At 39.4% G+C, this 23966-nt stretch overlaps 1 protein-coding gene across 1 annotated transcript in view; it reads right to left on the bottom strand.

The window, feature by feature from the left end:
* LOC134209786 (inactive dipeptidyl peptidase 10-like) overlaps positions 1 to 23966 on the bottom strand; it is a 289540-nt gene that overhangs the window by 242590 nt on the left and 22984 nt on the right. The window lies entirely within an intron of this gene.

Raw genomic sequence — 23966 nt, 5'->3', positions numbered from 1 at the left:
GAAATTATTACTACAATAAGTCGAGAATACCTCTCCATTCTATTCAATTACCACGAACTTTTGTTTTTGGAACGAGGCGAACATTAGTATGGAATTCCTTTGGCAAGAGAAAAGTAGCAATATTATAGAATTCATTCTTTTCAAAATTTGTCTGATTGCTAGATATGTGATTTTTATCGATTTTGTTTTTTGTTTCAGATATATGTTCAATAATACCTAATGTTTAAGAAAAAACTAATAGATTTTGCTCTTGTAATGTCAAAATCCAAACAATAGAATTGTCACATCTTGATATGTACATATTTGCATATGCAACGTGTGATAAATAAATTGCAGGTAGATTGCAGCTATTAGATTGATGTTGTAGTTGACTTATTTAGTGGGATGGTGATAGTCGAAACTGATGATACTGAATGGTTGGGTAAAGAATTTATCAAGTGTTATCGTAATAAATTATTATTATCACTATAAATAGAAAAATGAAACGTATTGATCACGCTCTATCGAAATAATCAATTCTCAAACATATTGAAACCTCCCACCCTGCACAAAGACTGAGCTTCATAATAGAACAGAATAAAATTTCTGTTGAAAATCCATATATTCAACGGAGCACAACACTCTTTTGTGCAGTTCCTTTTTTGCACCCCCGCTGCAATATGTGCCATCATGGCAACGTCACCGTGGTTCAGCGCGCCGGCGGCGGCAACAACGGTGCCGTTCCCATATCTTGTTCTACCCAACCAATCATGCATGTCATATATGTTGTTGCATGGCTTTATCATCCAGTGCTCCAGTCCAGCAGTATGCTGCTCAAGCTTACGGCTGGCATTCACAAGGACCGATGGAGACATACACACACGGCACCCAATCGCACTACTGACCAGAAGCGAAGGCTTCTCTACCCGACATCATAGAAAGAACACGGTCCGATGCTTTATTTACGACCTGCAAATATGCGTCGTTCGGGAGTGTCACGTTCGTTCGGGCATCTCTTTTACTTTTCACTACATATTCAGCTAACTACCGTACGGGGCATAATGATTGCACCATGTGATGTTGGTATCACAATCTATTCAACAGTCATCAGACTGTATTCTTTTCAAAAGTGTTTCAACAAACTTTTTTAACGTAGGGTTACGTCCTTCGAAAATCAAGGGGTGGGGGAAGGTGGGGGCGGTCATTATGCAGATTCAAATTCGAGACCATCACGTAAAGTGATCAGGAAGCATGAGGAGATTTTGGAATCAATTGATCAGCGAGCTCGCTAAGATTTTGCTAAAGGCGTTTAACTTATTGAAAAATCGATTTTCGCCAGGCACTGTTAAAAATCAGTAAACCAATAAATCCCGTTCAAGAATCGCAAACACAGTCATCAAATGCGAGCATCGTATTTGTTTGGCATCGAAGCCGATTTGATGATGATTGGTGCAACGAATTTCACGTAGCGGTCGCCATCGGTAGCAGCAGTGGGACTTTTCATCAAGTCTCATTTTCACCAAGATTCAGACTGTTCAGTGCTAGCTTTTAGTGATTACATAAGAGAAGTAAGTTTTACATAAGTTTTACATTATAACCCGCCAGCCTGTCGAGCTTCTTCTTAAAGCGCCTTCCTTAGAAAATAGGGACAGAGGTTCGATGCGAATCCTGCCACCCAATTGCTTCAAAATACCCTTTTAATAATTCGTCGGAACTAAAGTTTCGTGCCGTGTGTTTTCCTCATCGGTTAAGCCTGACGATCCCTTGAGCGAAAAGTTTCCAATTCGAGAGTGATCGAAGTCGATTTCGGGTCGGCTAACCCAGCAACATCTAAAACACGAAAATAACGAAACGAACCACATGAAAATCCTTACCAAAAAAACTAATTTCTAAAAATACAGAAAAACGTTTGGGAACTACCGATCTCGTTTGTTCTATCATCCCACAGAGGTGGAAAACATCGCCAAACTCAAAACACAAAGCTTTCATTCACAGCGGTTTATTGGTAGATACATTTTCTCACTCGATCGATCTCTTTTGCTACATGCTTGTCTAGGTCTTTCCTTTCCCTTCTACGCTTGTTCGCTCTCTACGACGATCCCTATCGTGTGTACAAACAGGTTTGCTCTACTTCCCTCATGCACTCCTACAATAAAAAAAATTAAAACAAAAAATAAAAAACACTCCTGGGATTTGTTAAAGAATTTAGAAATATCGTCAACGGGGGTGTCATTGGGCCAAAATGTGTTATGTTCCAAGTAAATGTTACAAAGCTCCAGTAGTTAACATTGGAATAAAGTTTTTATTAGTTTGGTACAAGCTTGAATAATAAATTTATCACTGTGTGGGGTAAAAATAATAAATGAGGGAAATTCTTCAAAATTATATGCATTTTAAAATTGGCCCATTCTCACCCCTCACAGGGGGTGACATTGGGCCAAATGAAATAAAGTTCAGCGGTGACGATGCCTCGATTGAAACGTGCATTGAAAATAATTGCCTACATTACGGCTCTTACCAACTATGTATGGCAAATCAACCAAAGGCTTGGCCCAATCTCACCCCTTTTGAGCGTGCATTGGCCGTTGCTACGAAAAACCAGAAACGCTATATAAAATATCCATAAAATTCTATAAAACAACAACAGATTATCGTAACATGATAACCAGGTATCCAAAGATCCAAAAACTAGTTATGCAATAGATTCGTGGAGCATTACTGACACTATTTTAATACGGGTTCATTCGATCAATAGTTTTACATGCAAATTCCAAGCATTGTGGTACGAGCACAATTAGTTCTTGGAATTTGTTTTGTGATTTCCTAGACGTGAATTTTAATATAATTTCGAACCGTTTGAAGTTTTCATCAAAATTCGTAACAGTTTCTGAGATATTGGGAGTGGAAACATTTTTCGTTTTTGGCCCAAACTTACCCTCTAGGCCCAATGTCAATGTTTTTTTTAATATTTGTATCAGCCTTATTCATTTGATATAATAGTTATGGTCTATTTCCAGGAGTTCCTTCAAAAATTCACCCCTGAATTCCACTAAAGATTTAATCAGGATCTGCTACAGAAATTTCTCAAGATATTTGTGGAAAATTCCTTCAAGAACTACTCCGGGAAGTTCTTTTCTCCAAAATAATTTCGGAAGGAATTTTCGAAGCTTTATTCGAAGGAGTTCCCAAGGGATTTCCTGGGGAATTTCCTAAAGTAATTCCTGAAGAAAATCCCGATGGATCCTGGTTTAAGTCCCAGGAAGATTTTTTGGATAAATTCGTGATGGATTTTCCAATGGATTTCCTGTAGAAATTCTCAGTGGTAGAAGAGTATCTGAAACAAATCTAGGAGAAATTTTAAGCTAAGAAGTTTTTTCAAATGAAGTTCATAAGGAGTTTTCAGAGAAAAATATTTTTGAATTTCCAAACAAATTTCAAATGAAGTCATGAAATAATTTCGGAATGTGTTGTGTACTCATATAACTACGAATCCTCCAAACCAACGCGATGCGACTGTTGCTTTAGTTGACAGTTTGTTGCTTTCATAGTTTTTCATTCCTATAAAATCTATAGGGGAAATCCATAAAATACGTTACGTAAAATGTAGTGATCTATCAACCATCCCCAATCGTCGCGTTTTGTAGTAACATGCATAATTATGTACGATGTCATCTTCAAAACATGTTACTCCTAAAAATGTCACGTAATTTATAGATGTTCCGAAGCATTAGAATACAATAGTTCGTAGAAAAAAGTCTCACATTTACAAAGATGATGATTTTGCTCAATGCTACATGTAGGCACCATTTCAAGAAAAATCTAGGTCCTGTTGGTCCGTTGTGTACTATATCAGATACAAATATTCTTAGAGTACATAGCCTTCTATTGAACATTTGGCTTCGAAGTGGTTTTATAAACATTCTTCTACTCCTAAATAAACAAAAAAAAGCGAAAAAAAATTGGGTTTTTTTTTCTGCTTCGATACACACTAACTTTCACCTACTCAGTGACTGAGGAAAAATTGTATTGCCTTCTCTTTCTATCTCACGGAAATTTTACTCAATTTCCGTCAAAAGCAGGACAACTCAAAACTATGAGTAATCCTGCTTTTGACGGAAATTGAGTAAAATTTCCGTGGGAAGAAAAGAGACAGCAATACAATTTTACTCAGTCACTGAGTAGATGAAAGTTAGAGTGTAGTACATACGCTTCGATATTACGTACACTAAAATAACGCAGGTCTACGTACTATCGAGGTACGCCTGTAATAGGAAGCCTAAATAGGTTCATTTTTGATAAATTTAAAGCCAAAAATAGTGAAAAATTTAAATAGGGGAACTGCGTTTGGAATTCATTTCATGCCTCCGATATTCATTCCATTCGGACAAAGCAATGAAAAGCAATTTGATTTATTTTAGTGATTTTCTCCAGCATTGAGCGCGCATGTTGACAAAAAGAAGCGACAAAATTGGTGTATATTTCTTTGTTTCGCGATGAAATGAATATATGTTTAGTGAGATGGATATCGAACCAGTTCCGCTACAATATTGTTTCAAAATCTGAACAAAATCCACAGTACTTTTCAAGCATTGAGAATGCATCTAACACTATTTTGAGAGCCTATTCAGACTACAAGCTTTATTACAACTTTATTAGAGTGTCTTGATGTGAAAGTTCAAACATTCCATTTTAAAAGAATAACATGTCAAATTATAAAGCAGCTCGTAATCTAAACGGATTATAGAATCATTATTACTTTCATCACATTTTAGAAAACCAAACATTCTTGATATGGATAAAAAATTGTGATAAACTATACCCAATTCAAATTTTCTTTTGATCTTCTTTACCATCATCGAATAATAGTAAAAGAGTAGACAATTATATCACGTGATATCTTTCCCTTGAGAGTACAGATGCCCATTTTTTTTCATTATTTATGAATTCGTTTTACGATACCATCGTCGGGGTTGATAATGGATCAAATGGGGGTGAGTATGGGTCACTGATTCAAGTACTTAGAATGTTTGTAGAATAGATAGAATAATCTTCGAGGCAAGAGAACTAAGCAGTAAGAGACCCTTTTGAAGGATTTAGTTATCCGACCTTCATACTGAGAGCGTTTACCCATTGTCACCCGACGCTTGATGGAAAAAAAGTCCATAACGCGAATAACTTCAATATCTCGGTTCGGTACGGGCGGATTGCGCAGAAATTTTGACAAAAATCGTAGATCAACCTGGGGAATCGTGCACAGGTGGTGCACGAAGCAGTAAGACATCGTTTTAATCCAATGCTCCTTATTTTTTATGTAATTCATCAAATTCGGAGTTACAAATAATCGACATAACACATTTGACCAAAAATTTCGTGTTATGTTCCTCGCACGATGTTGTTATTTGATTGCTGATTTTACCCCAAGTTCTCATATTCTGCATATGGCTTACTAATAACCTTACATTACTAGTCTGATCTAGAATTTTCCGGGGTATCGAGTGAAGTTATTTTTGTCCACCGCACGATTTAAGCTTCTTTAATATTGCTCATTTTACCCCACGTTCTATTATTTTCAAAATATTACCCACTAGGCCAAGGTGACCCGGAAAGCATAACAAATAAGGGGCATTAGGGTAAAACGAGGTATTGTAGCTTCATGTAGTGAACCTAACCCAGAAAGTTCTACGATTTGTGTCAAAATTTCAACGCAATCCGCCCGTACTGAACCGAGATATTGCATTTATTCGCTTTATGGACATTTTTTTCCCATCGTGCGACGATGAAAACTCTATCTAAAGGACAAATTCGCTCAAAAGCCTATATACAATAGCATATAAGAAGCTAGTGGTAGATATAAATCGGTTACGCCGGAAGCTAAACGGGCGACCAGATTTTTTTAAGCTGTCTGGTTAAAACAGAACTCTCCATAATCTGACTTAAGTTCAATTAAATGTAGGATAAAAGACCCAATAGTGGAGAAACAAAGTAAGTTCAGCTACTATTTCTGCGCTTAGTCCAAATCTGTACTTTATTTCGCTGTGCATTCGAGAGCTCATCCCTTGTAACATTTTGGTTTTATGCTAGTTTTATAACTGTCTTGTAGAGTAAATTATGGTTTTCAAGAGCGCTATAAAACTTAAAATGTTTCTTGGGATTGGTTCTATTTCAAACGATGAGTAGTAGTAGAATTCAATATTAAGAACTAATATGATACCTCCAATTATTGGTACAGTGTTCCTATAGTTGCGGTATTCTTTACTTTGTGTTCCTATAGTTGTGTATCCCATTGTTTCCATACGGGACTCGCAACTACAGGAACACTACCGCAGCTATTGGTGTAAAGCAGAGAAAAAGATAAGGTACTTTAGTGATACTTTACCAATTTTGATGCAAATCTCAACCAGTTTTCTTTTTATTTAAATATTATCAGACTAAGGCCTGAGTAGCCTGAGTAGCCTGTGTAGTGCATAAAAGTCTTCAGCTCGGTTCATGGCTGCACCTCGCCAACCACGCAGTCTGCAGAGGGTCCGCAAATCGTCCTCCACTTGATCGTCCCACCTTGCTCGCTGTGCACCTCGCCTTCTTGTTCACGTCGGATCGTTGTCGAGACTTATTTTCATCGGATTATTGTCCGACATTCTGGCTACGTGTCCGGCCCACCACAGTCTCCCGATTTTCGCGGTGTGAACAAATGTAACTCGTGGTTCGTTCGCCTCCTTCATGTACCATGTCTGCAGAGAATTACCGGTCTAAAAAGCGTTTTGTAGATAGACAAACTGACCTGTTTTCTTATATTCCGTGTCGGGTCATCAAATTGATAAACATTTAATTCGTAGATTGTGTTAAAATAACTCTACTGGAATTTGGAAATTTGTAATTTGAATATTCAGATCTCTATTTGATCGTGCTCGAAAAATGAGTTTGTTTTGTAAAGGCAGTTTGCATTTGAAAAACTATATAAAATATACAATTGTACATACAAAACAATGGAACAATACCATCGAATGCAACTTGTTGAAATAAATCGGTAAAGCATAAATGCTCATAAAATAAGTAATCTTTTGACGCGTATTTTGTATAGAATTGTATTTTGGTGTAACTCTGAGCCCATAATCCGATTTGGCTCATTGTCCACAGATAACAATAAAAAATTATTCCCATCGACTGTAACTTGCAGGGAGTAAGTAAGTTAAGGATAAGTGCCCTCAGATGAGGGATTTTTTTAAATAAAGTTCGCAAATAAAAAAAGGCCATATATTATGAGCCCATGGTTCGATCTGACCCATTTTCAATAAGAAACTATGAAATAGGACTCCCCGTCAGAAGAAACTTGTTGCGAGTAAATCCATTCAGGATCAGGATAAATTTAAGAAAAATTAATGATTATGCTTATGCATAAATGTACTCAGCTCTTGTAAATTTTCATAAATAACCAATGTAAAAAGATTCTTTGTCAAATGCAACTGGTTGCAATTAAATCGGTTTAGGATAAGTACCAGAAAAGTGAACTAGACTTCTTTACACGGTTTGTGAATAAAAACTATTCCGACTTGACCAATTTTCAATAGCAGTTGGACAGGAATTCCCGTCGAATTGAAAATGTGCAAGTAAATCGGTTAATGATAAGTGCACGAAAAAAGCATAGAATTTCCACTCATTTTTGTCTAACTAAAGAAAAAGTATTTTGGCCATAATTTTTAAGCCCATAGTCCGACCCAGCTAATTTTCAATAGGAAACAATGGGATAGGATTCTCTGTTGAATGCAACCTGGAAAAAAGTAAATCGTTTCAGGTCAAGTACAAAAAATGTGAGATATACTTTTTTACTCACTTCTAAGCCCATAGTCCGATCTGGCCAATTTTCAATAGGAAACAATGGAAAAAATATATTGACCATTTCAAAATTAAAAAAATTGCAGTTTACGTAATCCAACGTCCAATTGGCGGTCATCGGTCAAAATTGGTCACATATAAGTTGCGGTAACTAAATTGCAACATGTATATGCAACTTGGAACTTTTTCCTCCTTTCCTTTATCTTCACTTCCTTTTCCGTCAGGTGTATAAGATTGTAAATGCAATGGCACAAATCTCCCAAATTAAAGTGAACGTGCTCCTGAAGCCGACGTTCTGATATCTGATAGAGTATCAAACCATTTTGGCAGCAACCTCTATTCCTGTCCGCAACGTTTATTACTCGAGCGCATTACAAAAGATTTACTTGGTTTCTAGTACACGGTTGGCAACTGTGGCCCGTCTCCATAGCTGCTACAGAAATTTTCCGGCGGTGGCTTCGAAGTGATTCAGTGGTAAATCACCGAGTACTCGTCGTCGTTAGCGATTGAAACATCACCTGGTCCTTTTCAGCATCACCATTATTCTCAGAAAAAGTTTTAATTTACCGAATGTTTTCAAAAAACGCATGGTGAAAAAAAAATTCGTCTTTGATGACAACGGCACTCAATTAAATCGAGTGAATTTTTTTCGTATTCGATTAGTAATTGTTAATGCGCACTATTAAAAAAATCGTTGACTGGAAAACAGCATTATTGGAAATTAATCGGTCCATTTCAAGACTTTTATTGTATACAAAAGAAAGTTTAATTGAGAGAAATTGTTGCTGCCCATGAATTTATGGTTGACGTAACAGTTATTCAGTTTTCAAGCGAATTTGACTTACTATGCGATTACTCCGGTATTTCAACCGTTGCTGTAAGTTTGTAACATCGATACGATGAATGATTCAAACTTCATTTAAGTTGTGAAAATTCATATGTGAATATGTACGTTATGTGGAAGATATTGATTTGGAAAATGTATTGGAGGTAACCACTTTTCCCTTCGATGGGGCTCGAACCCAGACCCTACAGTACGCTATACTGGTGCTTTAACTAACTAAGCTACGAAGGACTTCGCAACCTAGCGGCTACTGAACGAGCTCGAGATTCCCAAATTGGACGCATAGTCAAATCACTCGCAATCCATTTCTCAAGCCAACACTTCCGCATGTGTATAGTACACACGTTCACATTAGAGAAGCGTGAGTATTTTCCAAATCAATATCTTCCACATAACGTACATATTTCATATGAGTTTTCACAACATTGTAAATTATTGCCCAAGTCGGGTGGTTTAATCCCCGGAAATAGGCAATTAACTTTGATTGAACCTTCATTTAAGTGTTTACGGGTTGAAATGTTTCAAATTTGCGATGTTTATCCTTAACTCATCTCAAATACATCCGGAAAGTATGATGGTTGTTACGTCAACTATGAAACCATGGGTAGAATAGGTGCAATTTTTATGCCGCCAACGGTACCACCTTGTGAATGATGCTGCAGTGATGACGCTGACCGGTTAGTAGCTGTTCAACACACCGCCGCTACCGCCAACACGGGCACCGATTGGTTCGGAATGTATTGTAGTGGCTGTGGGGAAGCTGACCTCTTCACTGCACTGCGTGCTTCACACATCAGTTTGAGTCCAGTACGGTTTTGTGGTGTGGACGACTTGAGCGCGATAGCCTACAGCTCTACAGCTCATGGTTCCCCCAGTATCCATTTTTGGGTAACGTTGTTCTGTGCGTGATCGAACGGACGAGAATAAAGTGTTGGGTTTTTATACTGTGGACTGGGTTTTGAGCTGCATCAGAGCGACAACAATATGCTATGTGCAGGATTCGCACGAGTGTTTGGAAATGTTGATAAGCTTAGAGATGATATTTTTTGAATGGTGTTCGTTGGTTTGGACATTAGGTTAATCAATTTTAGTTCATGTTTGAAATGATTTGTTGGTTTAAATTTTCTTTTTGCCTTTCTCGTATAGTAAGTATATGTAATATGTATATGTATTTTCTGGCAACTGGTTGCATTCGACGCGGAATCCGCCCTCATTTTTTTGACCTCTCTTATGTGGTTTCCTTGTTACATTTTATAATACACGAGAAAGGCACCATCACTGCTAGGTGGATTATTCTGTGTTTTTGTAGATGGTTTATCTGTTGTTCAAGAAAAGAAGTAGCAGCAACAACATTTTTGTCATCCATGGAAGCCCTTCGTATCTCAGGCTTAAATTGCACGCCTACAGAACAGATCAAATGTGGTTGAGTTCAAAGCTTGGTTCATCAAGAAAATTTTATGATGTATTTCATAGTAGAATAACTGTGCCGTTTTCTACCTCACTGAATATATATTCATCTCATCGCAAATCAAAGAAATACAGTACCAATCTCGTCGCTTCTTTTTGTAAACACGCGTGCTCACTGGTGGAAAAAATCACAAAAATAAGAAACAAACCAAATTCCTTTTAATTGCTTTGTTTTTGATGGGATGGAAATAGGAGCTATGGGATGAAGTGCCGAACCGTCCCCCTAGATAAATGTCTTGTTAAAACTATGCAAGTACACCCAGGTTTTTTTTACGCGGTTGGAATTCATCAATTTCTCGGTCAACCTGAACTTTCACAGCTTTTTAAATAGGGTTATGCGCTAATTCGTCCATGGCGCTAGCATTCGTCATATCAAATTCTAAATCACTAAATACTCGCGAATCGTAAACTAACATAATAAACTAATCATCTGGCGAGATAGAAAAAAGTGTACACTACGATCTGCATTCATTCAAATTACATTCCGGTGTTACTTACTTGAAATACAGTTAAATTTAACTTTGCGGCTCTGACTTTTGCACAATTTCCTACGTTATCCGTGCGACGAAGGAAAATCCAGTTCGTTCACCGCTGTAGAAGACGCGCAACACCGTCACCAAAATCAACGTAATTTACTGATTTTCACCGCACTTCTTCACATAAATGGGCACTAAATAAAAACAATGTTTATTGCTCAAGTGAAAATAATTGAAAAATAACTACCGGAAGGCGTTCAAATGATCTGTTTTTTCAAACTTTAGAGCGTTTGAAATTTATTTTCTTCGTCGCCTTGTTTATAGTCGAAAAACGCGTTGCCAAACTGGCGGTTTGAACTGAAATAATCTTATGCTACACATCTGATAATACATCATGCAGTCAATAAAAGTAGGTTTTTCAATAATTTTCCGTTAGCGTAATAAAAGTAAAGTCTTCCAAATAAATATTTTTCATACACAATCGTCATTCATACTAAAATTTTCCACTATTCCAAAAGTTTGAAACAGGAGAAATAATTTCATAATAGAAATTTGTTGGCAGCACTACCCACGTACATGTTAAGCATGTGTGTTAGTTGTTTGACAGACTGAGGCATTTAACTGAATGGCAGCACAATCAAAACCATTTTTATGCGGTCGAAATGGGATTGCACTAGGAATTTTTTGTTAACTGGAACCGAAATAAACTTTCAAATTTGACTTTCAAAATTGACCGAAATGATAGTTATTCTGCATGAAGTCACAGATAAGTCTTCCAGTTATCCAAGAAATGGCTTGAGCTCAGGAACAAAGATTTGCAGTCCTGTTTTAAGTATGGTACATGCTCCTTGTGGTACAGAGAAAGGATGCGTAGATGATCAATTTTCCGATTTCAAATATGGTACATGCTCTCTGTAGTACAAAGAACAGAATGTGTTCTTAGCATATGTTCTTGGTCATCCAAGAAATCCCTTGAGTAAGGCCTTTTGATCTACACGCGTAACTAAAGATCAATTTTCGGGTTTCAAATATGGTACATGCTCTCTGTAGTACAAAGAACAGAATGCGTTCACTGCATATGTTCTTGGTCATCCAAGAAATCCCTGGAGTAAGGCCTTCCGATCTACACGCGTAACTGAAGATCAATTTTCCGGTTTCAAATATGGTACATGCTCTCTGTAGTACAAAGAACAGAATGCGTTCACTGCATTTGTTCTTGGTCATCCAAGAAATCCCTGGAGTAAGGCCTTTCGATCTACACGTGTAACTGAAGATCAATTTTCCGGTTTCAAATATGGTACATGCTCTCTGTAGTACAAAGAACAGAATGTATTCTGAGCATATGTTCTTGGTCATCCAAGAAATCCCTTGAGTAAGGCCTTTTGATCTACACGCGTAACTAAAGATCAATTTTCTGGTTTCAAATATGGTACATGCTCTCTGTAGTACAAAGAACAGAATGCGTTCACTGCATATGTTCTTGGTCATACAAGAAATCCCTGAGTAAGGCCTTCCGATCTACACGCGTAACTGAAGATCAATTTTCCGGTTTCAAATATGGTACATGCTCTCTGTAGTACAAAGAACAGAATGCGTTCACTGCATTTGTTCTTGGTCATCCAAGAAATCCCTGGAGTTAGGGCCTTTGAGTCTACACGTGTAACTGAAGATCAATTTTCCGGTTTCAAATATGGTACATGCTCTCTGTAGAACAAAGAATAGAATGCGTTCACAGCATATGTTCTTGGTCATCCAAGAAATCCCAGGAGTAAGGCCTTTCGATCTACACGCGTAACTAAAAATCAATTTTCCGGTTGAAATATGGTACATGCTCTCTGTAGTACAAAGAACAGAATGTGTTTTTGGCATATGTTCTTGGTCATCCAAGAAATTCCTGGAGTAAGGTCCTTTGATCTACACGCGTAACTAAAGATCAATTTTCCGATTTCAAATATGGTACATGCTCTCTGTAGTACAAAGAACAGAATGTGTTCACAGCATATGTTCTTAGTCATCCAAGAAATGCTTGGAGTAGGGCCTTTTGATCTACACGCGTAACTAAAGATCAACTTTCGGGTTTCAAATATGGTACATGCTCTCTGTAGTAAAAGAACAGAATGCGTTCACAGCATATGTTCTTGGTCATCCAAGAAATCTCTGGAGTAAGGCCTTCCGATCTACACGCGTAACTGAAGATCAGTTTTCCGGTTTCAAATATGGTACATGCTCTCTGTAGTACAAAGAACAGAATGTGTTCTGAGCATATGTTCTTGGTCATCCAAAAAATCCCTTGAGTAAGGCCTTTTGATCTACACGCGTAACTAAAGATCAATTTTCGGGTTTCAAATATGGTAAATGCTCTCTGTAGTACAAAGAACAGAATGCGTTCACTGCATATGTTCTTGGTCACCCCAGAAAACCCTGGAGTAAAGCCTTCCGATCTACGCGCTAAACTGAAGATCAATTTTCCGGTTTCAAATATGGTACATGCTCTCTGTAGTACAAAGAACAGAATGCGTTCACTGCATATGTTCTTGGTCATCCAAGAAATCCCTGGAGTAAGGCCTTTTGATCTACACGCGTAACTAAAGATCAATTTTCCGGTTTCAAATATGGTTCATGCTCTCTGTAGTACAAAGAATAGAATGTGTTCTTAGCATATGTTCTTGGTCATCCAAGAAATCCCTTGAGTAAGGCCTTTTGATCTACACGCGTAACTAAAGATCAATTTTCGGGTTTCAAATATGGTACATGCTCTCTGTAGTACAAAGAACAGAATGCGTTCACTGCATATGTTCTTGGTCATCCAAGAAATCCCTGGAGTAAAGGCCTTCCGAGCTACACGCGTAACTGAAGATCAATTTTCCGGTTTCAAATATGGTACATGCTCTCTGTAGTACAAAGAACAGAATGCGTTCACTGCATATGTTCTTGGTCATCCAAGAAATCCCTGGAGTAAGGCCTTCCGATCTACACGCGTAACTGAAGATCAGTTTTCCGGTTTCAAATATGGTACATGCTCTCTGTAGTACAAAGAACAGAATGTGTTCTGAGCATATGTTCTTGGTCATCCAAGAAATCCCTTGAGTAAGGCCTTTCGATCTACACGCGTAACTAAAGATCAATTTTCCGGTTTCAAATATGGTACATGCTCTCTGTAATAAAAAGAACAGAATGCGTTCACAGCATATGTTCTTGGTCATCCGAAAAATCTCTGGAGTAAGGCCTTCCGATCTACACGCGTAACTGAAGATCAGTTTTCCGGTTTCAAATATAATACATGCTCTCTGTAGTACAAAGAACAGAATGCGTTCTTAGCATAGATTCTTGGTCGTCCAAGAAATCCCTGGAGTAAGGCCTTTCGATCCACACGCGTAACTAAAGATCAATTTTCCGGTTTCAAATATGGTACATGCTCTCTGTAGTACAAAGAACAGAATGTGTTCTGAGCATATGTTCTTGGTCATCCAAGAAATCCCTTGAGTAAGGCCTTTCGATCTACACGCGTAACTAAAGATCAATTTTCCGGTTTCAAATATGGTACATGCTCTCTGTAGTACAAAGAATAGAATGTGTTCTTAGCATATGTTCTTGGTCATCCAAGAAATCACTTGAGTAAGGCCTTTTGATCTACACGCGTAACTAAAGATCAATTTTCGGGTTTCAAATATGGGACATGCTCTCTGTAGTACAAAGAACAGAATGCGTTCACTGCATATGTTCTTGGTCATCCAAGAAATCCCTGGAGTCAGGCCTCCCGATCTACACGCGTAACTAAAAATCAATTTTCCGGTTTCAAATATGGTACATGCTCTCTGTAGTAAAAAGAATAGAATGTATTCTTAGCATATATTCTTGGTCATCCAAGAAATCCCTCGAGTAAGGCCTTTTGATCTACACGCGTAACTAAAGATCAATTTTCGGGTTTCAAATATGGTACATGCTCTCTGTAGTACAAAGAACAGAATGCGTTCACTGCATATGTTCTTGGTCATCCAAGAAATCCCTGAAGTAAGGCCTTCCGATCTACACGCGTAACTGAAGATCAATTTTCCGATTTCAAATATAGTACATGCTCTCTGTAGTAGAAAAAACAGAATGCGTTCACTGCATATGTTCTTGGTCATCCAAGAAATCCCTGGAGTAAGGCCTTTCGATCTACACGCATAACTGAAGATCAATTTTCCGATTTCAAATATGGTACATGCTCTCTGTAGTACAAAGAACAGAATGCGTTCACGAATAGTGAAACTGCCTTTATCGCATTTAGTCAAGACACCAACCTTATATGTCGCTTATATGACTCGGTTCAATGTACCATTTTCGTAATAACTTTCAAACGCGATCAACTAGGCTTTGCCTTCTATCGAATAAAACTTGTTGCGAGAAAATCGGCTAAGGATTACTACAAGAAAAGTTGTCTAACGTTTTCTTAGCTTTTGTGTACACACATACACACACATACACACATGCATACAGTTCGTTGAGCTGAGTTGATTGGTATATAACACTATGGGTCTACGGGACTTCTATAGAAGTTCATTCTTGAGTGAAATGATAGCCTTTCAGTACAACTTTGTTGTACGAGAAAGGCAAACATAATGAGTACATTATATATTCAAAACAGGCTTTTTAGATCGTTGGTTACACGTGTCGATCTGAAATGATCCACTTCAGGTATTTCTTGGATATCCGCGAACGGCTTTCATACGCAGATTCTGTTACTGTGAAACCTCCATGAGTCGATATTAAAGGGACCTTACATTTACAAAACCATCTTGTAGATCATTGGTTATGCATGTAGATCTGAAGGCCTCCACTTCAGGTATTTCTTGGATAACCGCGAACGTCTTCCATACGCAGATTCTGTTAAATGTACTACAATGGGTACATAATATTTAAAAAACAAGCCTGTAGATCATTGGTTACGCGTGAAGACCTGAAGGCCTTCACTTCAGGGATTTTGTGGATAACCGTGAAGATCTTCCATACGCAGATTTTATCATATGTACCACAATGGGTATATTGCATTTACAAAACAGGCCTGTAGATCATTGGTTATGCGTGTAGATCTGAAGACCTCCACTTCAGGTTTTTTTTTGATAATCGTAAAGATCTTCCATACGCAGATTCTATCATAGGTACCACCATGGGTATATCGCATTTACAAAACAGTCCTGTAGATCATTGGTTACGCGTGTAGATCTGAAGGCCTTCACTTCCGGTATTTCTTGGATAACCGCGAACGTTTTCGATACGCAGATTCTGTTATATGTACTACAATGGGTACATTACATTTACAACACAGGCCTGTAGATCATTGGTTACGCGTGTAGACCTGAAGGCCTCCACTTCAGGTATTTCTTGGATAACCGCGAACGTCTTCGATACGCAGATTCTGTTATATGTACCACAATGAGTACATTACATTAACAAAACAGGCCTGTAGATCATTGGTTACGCGTGTAGACCTGAAGGCCTTCACTTCAGGGATTTCTTGGATAACCGTGAAGATCTTCCATACGCAGATTCTGTTATATGTACTACAATGGGTACATTACATTAACAAAACAGGCCTGTAGATCATTGGTTACGCGTGTAGACCTGAAGGCCTTCACTTCAGGGATTTCTTGGATAACCGTGAAGATCTTCCATACGCAGATTCTGTTATATGTGCTACAATGGGTACATTACATTCACAAAACAGGCCTGTAGATCATCGATTACGCGTGTAGACCTGAAGGGCTATACTTCAGGTATTTCTTGGATAACCGTGAAGATCTTCCATACGCAGATTCTATCATATGTACCACAATGGGCATATTACATTAACAAAACAGGCCTTTAGATCATTGGTTACGCGTGTAGATCTGAAGACCTCCACTTCAGGTATTTCTTGGATAACCGCGAACGTCTTCGATACGCAGATTCTGTTATATGTAATACAATGGGTACATTACATTTACAAAACAGGCCTGTAGATCATTGGTTACGCGTGTAGACCTGAAGGCCTTCACTTCAGGGATTTCTTGGATAACCGTGAAGATCTTCCATACGCAGATTCTGTCATATGTACCACAATGGGTATATTACATTTACAAAACAGGCCTGCAGATCATTGGATACGCGTGTAGATCTGAAGACCTCCACTTCAGGTATTTCTTGGATAACCGCGAACGTCTTCGATACGCAGATTCTGTTATACGCACCGCAATGGGTATATTACATCAACAAAATAGGCCTGTAGATCATTGGTTACGCGTGTAGACCTGAAGGGCTTTACTTCAGGGATTTTTTGGATAACCGTAAAGATCTTCCATACGCAGATTCTATCATATGTACCACAATGGATATATTTCATTTACAAAACAGGCCTGTAGATCATTGGTTACGCGTGTAGATCTGAAGGCCTTCACTTCCGGTATTTCTTGGATAACCGCGAACGTCTTCCATACGCAGATTCTGTTATATATACTACAATGGAAACATTACATTTACAAAACAGGCCTGTAGATCATTGGTTACGCGTGTAGATCTGAAGACCTCCACTTCAGGTATTTCTTGGATAGCCGCGAACATCCTCCGTACACATATTCTATTCAATGTTTCACAATGTACACATATCATATTCAGAACAGGCCAATATTAATTGAATTAATGTTATTTTTATTTAACACGGTATGATACCGCATAAAAACTACTTTGGTGTACTTGTAGAAATCGCACACCAATACCAACAGATTTATTTGACAGCAATCCATCGAGTTTTAGACTGGACGAATGAAAATTCTCATGGACGTAAACAGATTTTCATAAGACAAATTTGAAAATTTGAAGGGTATTTTGATTGCCGATTCCTAATAAACTATGATTTGTTCAATGCGCTAATAGTACACAATGAAAACTAGGAACTCTAAAATACGTGTTACATACAACTTAGTTAGAGTAAGCAGTTGGGCTGGCGTATAAATTAGATTTGAAAACCAAGCACTACCTACTACGACGGGAATTAGCTCACTACCCTACCCCCTGAATTTTCTTTGATTTTTTCTGAATTTTTTCGTGGTATTAACTCATTGTTTCATTGATGCTGAAGGTCTTAAACGACTAAAACCAAACCGTGTAAAAAAAAACCTGGGTTTAGTTAGTTAAAACTATGCAAGTGCTTAATTAATTCAAAGATTTGCGGGGACAATTATCTGGTTGGGGAACACGATGTCAACAAAAAATAAGGAAAAAGAGTCAGAAATTACTCGGACACCATGTTTATGTTTGTGAAACGGCAACGGATTAATAAATCAGTCTAAAGATAAACCTTTTATAAATTGCAAAGCTGTTCATAAAGCGCTTTCTAACAAAAAATCCTAAAACAACTGTCAGGCCCAATATTCATGAATCTTAGTTAAGTTTCCAAAACCGGAATGAGAATGACCATTGCGAATCGATCAAATGATGACGCTGACAAAAAACTGTGGATGATGTATTCACCAGAAAGTGGTGGCCGTGGCACGGGCCGCTCTTCGAGCATGACAGGACAGTTTCCGCTGCGCCTTCGAACAGGAAAAGCCATAAGATAAATGAGTACCGGCTAAATTTCCACGAACCGAGGGGCATTTTCTTCGCTTGGCCGGTGTCACCCAAGCTTGCGGTTGATCCCTCTGACACTGACATTGAGCAGAACAGCTGAGCATCAGCATAAGATAAGATGGGGGTGATATTGTTTGACAAAAAAAAGCGGTTGATCAAAGCGGATTTTTTCCCAAACTTCAATCAAGTCACGCTTCGCTAATTTAAAAATGCTGGCACGACACTGTTGCTGATGGCTCAAGCCATTCAATCACATCGCTATGGCTTTGTAAGTAGGCTTGACCTGTTAAAAGCGGTGCTGAAATAAATATCGATTTGCTGTTCAATTTTCATTTGTGTTTAAATAAGAAACGGTATCAAGAAAAATAAATCCGGAATGTAAGATCTGTGCACTGAAGTATTTGTGATCGGCGGCGGCGTCACGCCTTAAGCAGTATTCGGCGGTGGCGGCGTGAAGAATTTGGACTGAAAAAAATTTGCAATCTAAAAAGCTTTTTATGTACATGAGTACTTCTCATGTACATAAAAAAGTTTGTTAAATGGTGCATTCGTCATTTTTTCAGATAACGGCAGTATACAACTGTTTTAACTTTATCTTACATTTGTATTTTGATCTTTTTAATATTTTGAATAGTTTCCACTGAAATAGGACGTGTTATACCTAAAAATTGAAAATCCATGCCCCCGTTCTGAAAACATTTCTTTAATATGTGTTGTCAACATCTGAATGACCTGATAAGTAGTGTTTTATAAAATAAAACGTTGAAAATATTTATGATATTTGCGTAACTTGATAAATGTTAAAATCTGTGTTATACTTACACTAACACATTTTACGCTGGAGCTGTCATTTTAGGTTTCGCGAAAAGTTAATTTTGCATTCATAAAATTAATTCTTACTTGCATAAATTGTTCCTTTTTCCAGTGATTTTGCACCACAGGTGACCATTTAAATACAATTAAAGTAATCACATTCAATTTGTAGTGGTTGGTACCATCTTCTTCTTCTTCTTCTTATTGGCATTACATCCCCACACTGGGACAGAGCCGCCTCGCAGCTTAGTGTTCATTAAGCACTCCCACAGTTATTAACTGCGAGGTTTCTAAGCCAAGTTACCATTTTTGCATTCGTATATCATGAGGCTAACACGATGATACTTTTATGCCCAGGGAAGTCGAGACAATTTCCAATCCGAAAATTGCCTAGACCGGCACCGGGAATCGAACCCAGCCACCCTCAGCATGGTCTTGCTTTGTAGCCGCGCGTCTTACCGCACGGCTAAGGAGGATCCGCCATAAAAGGAGGGTACCATAAAAGCAAATAATTTAAGGTTTTTACACTTACCCCTGGTATCGAACACTACGGGGGAAGTGGATAATGTTCTGATCACGCTAATTTTTCCTTCCCTCCATGGTTTATTTTGATAGCTATGAATCTTAATATGTTCTTTCTTGTTATCATTGTGATTTCAGTGGTGATTGGACTAATATACATAAGAAAACTCCTGATTAATCCACATATCGGTATTGATACCTTTCACATGTTTTACTTATGAAAAAATGTATGAGAAAGATAAAAATAGCACTGATAGGTAAATATATTCCATAAAATTTGTTACTTGCGTAACGCGGTAACAAGAAAGACGACTTATATTTTCCGAATTCGTAGCGACCTTTTTTATTCGTGCGAAGTTTGGCCGTTTTAAATTCCTGCATGGTATACATAGATAAGTTTAAGGCATGTTTTTTACTGTTTGTACTCGATTTCTTACGTTTTAGTGCATTTGTGTCTTCTTTTAGTTTAGCACCATTTACTGCATTCAGCCTATTCACTCAAACCTAGTCATATTATACTTGCATGAATAATTATTACTTAAGGTATTCTATTGTTTCTCACCTTTTCCCAATCAACCGTACTGCTTCGTATTTCTTCTCTCCGTACTAATTATAGGTTAAGTGTACTCATAGAATCTAGATTGAATTAATGTTTTAGCCATAAGCCAGATTTGTATGTAAGTATAGAATAGTAAATTTTACCTTCGATTCGAAATTGCATTAAGTTTTAATAAATTTAGGATTATAGGTATAAGATCAAATTATAATTCTGATTCGAGCTATCTCACCAACTGCACGTTTTAATAACCACTCATTGCGTTTCCCTCTACCTACATCTATCTGTTGTTGTTTTGGTTTGTCCCCTTTATCCCGATTTGCCTGCTATTGCCAAGCAATTGTGCTATATGGGCTCGCAAGCAGATGTTAAGGTGAATCGATACCGAGGGACTTCGACGACACTCCCCCCTAGTTTGCTGACTCCGCCTCTGAGTCTGCTAACTCCTTGCCTCGGACATCAAGAACCGCTACGTTTACAGCTGCCCTCTCGTACACGCCCTTCGCGGTTCGAATAGTAACCTTACGTACCTGACCGTCTCGGTTAACCGTACCAATGACCCGTCCTTTTGGCCAGCAATTTCTTGGATGTTCCGGATCAACGATCAGAACTATATCTCCTTCCTTGATGGGTGCGACTTTCTGAAACCATTTGCTGCGCCTCGTTAGGTCCGGTAGATACTCCCGAATCCATCTCTTCCAGAAGTGGTTAGCAAAGGCTTGTGATTGATGCCAACCACGTCTTAATGCGATAGAGTTGCTGTCCAATAGAGACCATGCTTTCAATCCATTGGATGACCCCAACAGCCAGTGATTTGGAGTGAGTACAGGAGCTGCTTCATCTTCGAGCGGAACATGAGTAAGTGGTCGTGCATTTAGGATGGCTTCAACTTCTATCAACGCGTTCTTCAGTTCCTCGTCGGTCGGCCTTGATGATGGCTTAACTTCATACAATGTTCGCTTCACGGACTGTACCAGCCGTTCCCAACTCCCCCCCATATGGGGAGAAGCCGGGGGATTGAAACTCCATGAAGTATTTGAGCTCACAAACTCTTGTGCCAGCTTGTTCTGGTTGATGGTCTTTAGGGCCTGCTTTAGCTCACGTTCAGAGCCGATGAAGTTGGTGCCTCTGTCGCTATAAAATGCAGCTGGAGTTCCACGACGGGCAATGAAATTGCGTATCGCCATTATGCATGAGTTAGTGGTTAAAGAGCTAGCTAATTCAATATGGACAGCGCGTATTGTCAGACAATACCATTGGACCAAAATAATCTATGCCGGTGTGCGTGAACGGACAGCTGTACGCGGCTAGTCGGCATGCAGGGAGATCTGCCATTGCTGGAGGGCTAGGACGAGCGTCCCTCAATTTGCACCGCGGGCAATCGGATCTAACTTTGGCATACATCTGACGGAGCCGTGCAACGCAGAACTTTTGACGAACCTCGTTGATCACAGATTCGTGGTTGTGGTGGTGAAATTTATCGTGGTAAGTCCGTATGATAATGTGCGTTATCGGGTGATCACGCGGAAGGATGATGGGATTGACTGCGTCCAGTGAAACGTACTTGCATGCTCCTGTCCTGCCTTTCATGCGTAGTATTCCTTGATCGTCAAGGAAGGGAACCAATTTGAACAAAGGGCTTCGTTTGGGAAGCGCAGCGTCGTTTCCTTTGCGACGAAGAATTGATATCTCCTCCTGAAACGTATCTTGCTGGGTGGTGCGAATATGGAAGTTCTCTGCATGTTGGATTTCTTCCATTGTCAGACCCCCATCCATTCGAGAGAATTCCTTGGGACGGGTGTTTCTGATAAACCGAAAAATATATGCTGTCGAACGAGCCAGCTTTCTCCAATTCCGAAAATTGTTGAATGGAAACTCCAACTTTGCCGTTTCATAATGAATGTGAACGTTGGCACGTAGCTCCTCTGCAGTCTCCGCAATACGGACAGGCATCATTGGCCAATCTGCTTCTTGTTGCCAAAGGAATTCAGGCCCTTGAAACCACCTACTAGCGTTTGTGAAAGATGGTTGTCGCTGCCATTTAGTTCCTTCATCAGCTACATTCCACTTAGTGGGAACCCATTTCCAGTCGGAAACTGCCGTCAGATCCAATATTTCGCTAACTCGTGCAGCCACAAACTGACTGTATCGTCGGTGATCTGCACATATCCATGAGAGTGCGTTTCTTGAATCCGTCCAAAAAACACAACGGGACACATCGAGATCTATACCACGTATGATGGACTGCGCCAGCCTAGCTCCTATAAGTGCCGCTTGAAGCTCTAATCTGGGGATAGTGAGATATTTAAGTGGAGCAACACGGGTCTTCGCGGTAACTAACGAGCATTCGACTGTGCCGGCTTCTTCGAATCGTAGGTACGCCACAGCAGCCATTCCATTTTCGCTGGCGTCGACGAAAGTGTGTAGCTGTACTAGTGTGTGCTGTCCGAGTGATGTTTGAAGTCGATAACACCTGGGAATTTGTAAACGCTCAATTCCAGGAAGAAGCTTCAGCCACATTTGCCATTTGTTGAAGATTTGCTGACTCACCTTCTCATCCCATCCTACGCCTGTTCGCCAAATTTCTTGCAGCAGCACTTTCAGGAAGATGAGGTAGTGCGAAATTAAGCCTAATGGATCGTAGATGGACATCATAGTGCGAAGCACTTCGCGCTTCGTGGGAAAACGTTTGCCACTTAGCAGGTCCTCTCCGAGTCTTCTCCAGTTTACTTTGTACGTGAAGCAGTCGGTTTGCGTACACCACCAACTACCAAGCACTTTTTCAGTTGCAAGAGTTGATGCCAGGTCGAGACTTTTCTCGGTGTTTGGATCACCACGAAGCGCTTCCAAAACTTTGGGAGAATTGGACATCCAATTCCGAATTTCAAATCCTCCCTCATTGTGCACGAACCAGACGGATTTTGCCAGATCAATTGCTTCTTGCTCCGTTTCTGTGCTGCTCAGCATATCATCGACATAGGTGCACCGTACAATTGCTCGTGAAGCTTCGGGATACTGTTCGTTGAAGCGTTCTGCGTTCTGGTTTTTTACGAACTGAGCTGTCGCTGGGGAGCAGGATGCACCAAACGTCATCACCTGCATGACGTACGTGCTGGGTTCATTATGAGACGAGTCGTCTCTCAGAAAGAATCGTTGACTGTGCTGATCTTCCCTGCGGATTGCGACCTGGTGAAACATCTCGCGTATATCACCACAAATCGCAAAACGTCGCCCGCGGAATTTGTAGAGAACGTGTATCAAGGGTTCCAACAAATCTGGTCCAGTGAGCAATGCCGAATTCAGAGATACTCCATTCAACGTCGCCGCTGCATCCCAGACGAGTCTCAACTTCCCAGGTTTGTTGGGGTTCGTTACTAAGAAGATCGGCAGGTACCAGATGCGTTCATGACTTTCTGACAGTTCTTCGGTAGTGAGTTTACGAACATAGCCTTTCGCAATGTAGTCCTTCAACTTCTCCTTCACTGTTCGAGCTAGATCGGAATCATGTTCCATACGGCGTTCAAGGTGGTTGAAGCGTTTCAGCGCCATCGCTTTGTTGTTTGGCAGATGCACGTCATCGTGTCTGTAAACCCGATTCATACTTGGAACCGTTGTAATGGGTGTGTTTTAGTAAAAGGTTCATGGCCCGCTCATCTTCACGCGAACGGACCTGCTTTGCTGGCGATACAACACCGAGGCTTTCTAGAGAAAAATAGTCTTTTACCGCGTGATTCAAATCCATGTCGGAGCTGATTCCCGCTTCATGATTACAGCAGGAAACGTGGTATGTATAGTGAACCATGTTTATGGATAGATCAGTTGGCGCTCCTCCATAGATTGTCCAACCAAGATTGGTTTTGATGGCGATCGGTTGCCCAGGCTTTCCTTCACG

This window comes from Armigeres subalbatus, chromosome 2 (assembly GCF_024139115.2).
Source record: "Armigeres subalbatus isolate Guangzhou_Male chromosome 2, GZ_Asu_2, whole genome shotgun sequence".
NCBI lineage: Eukaryota > Metazoa > Arthropoda > Insecta > Diptera > Culicidae > Armigeres > Armigeres subalbatus.
Note: the sequence above shows the minus strand (reverse complement) of the source record. Positions and strands in the feature narration are given on the sequence as shown.